General features: G+C 38.0%; 1 protein-coding gene across 2 annotated transcripts in view; it reads right to left on the bottom strand.

Moving 5' to 3' along the window:
* Ermn (ermin) overlaps positions 1-1,108 on the bottom strand; it is a 21,753-nt gene that overhangs the window by 16,945 nt on the left and 3,700 nt on the right. The gene's annotated exons all lie outside the window — the stretch shown is intronic.

Raw genomic sequence — 1,108 nt, 5'->3', positions numbered from 1 at the left:
ATACAGATGAATATCCATTTTGTATCTGTGTATTCAAAGTGGTTAGGATAGATATATAGTTACATTCTCTTAATGAATAGAGGGATTTGTTCTAATGGTTTTTGTAAATACTATATCATGTCCGCATCTTGTACAGCAATTAACCACTAGGAAGCATGTATGCAATGTGTTAATTATTGAAACTATCATACCAATTTGTTTTGAAACTGTCTCGTTACTATTTGTTTCTCAGTAAAATTATGAAAAAAAGAAAAATGGGGACAAAACAACTTTTGTATTATCTGCTCCTTTCCATAGACCAACAGAAATGCACAGTACAATCATTCAAACCATCCTGCTTACATACATAGATAAATATCTTTCCCCCACTCTCTCCTGTCTTACTCCTCAACTCAGTAACTCCTTCCTTTTGAATAAGTTAATTCTCTTTGCCCAGTATCTTATCTGTTGTACCCTTTAGATTTCATTTTCTCTTTCAAGTTCTCATACTAAGGAGACAGTAAGATGTTTGCATGTGCAGGTCTGATTTATTTCATTACCACGAGTGAGCCACTGTTCTAGTTCACAAACAGAAGCAAAAGGTGAAAAATCTTCAAATCATCCCTGTGAGGTCAGTGCTATTTTTCCCCCATTTCACAAATAGACTAGAAAAATAAAACAGGAAGGATTAAGAAACTGACTAGAGGTCATGCTGCTAGCAAGATTATTAATAGAGTTTCCAGTACAGGTGATGCCAAATGTCATCCCCACCTTGGGCACCCAAGCTTCCTTGAGCCAGATTGCAAAGCAACACAGAGGTAATCTGGGTTCAGAGACAGCTGTCACCATCTGCATCAATCGAAGGCCAGAGGTGGTATCAAGGACATTGCAAGAACCAGCAACTGCTGAGGAAAGTGTTGGGAGGGCACCCTTTCAAGATACCCACCAGCAATCACAGGTGAGAAAATGTTGAATGAAAACTGAGAGGGAAGTGCAAGGGGTAGGACAGGAAGATCAGGGACATATGCAGTTGGGACAAAGGCATGTAATAAAATAAATCCAAGAAATATCAAGGAATAGAAACAGAAATACAGAAAAGCCCATATCAGCTTTAAAGTATCTATCTCCA

This window comes from Octodon degus, unplaced genomic scaffold, assembly GCF_000260255.1.
Source record: "Octodon degus isolate 3935 unplaced genomic scaffold, OctDeg1.0 scaffold00032, whole genome shotgun sequence".
In the NCBI taxonomy this organism is placed as follows: domain Eukaryota; kingdom Metazoa; phylum Chordata; class Mammalia; order Rodentia; family Octodontidae; genus Octodon; species Octodon degus.
Note: the sequence above shows the minus strand (reverse complement) of the source record. Positions and strands in the feature narration are given on the sequence as shown.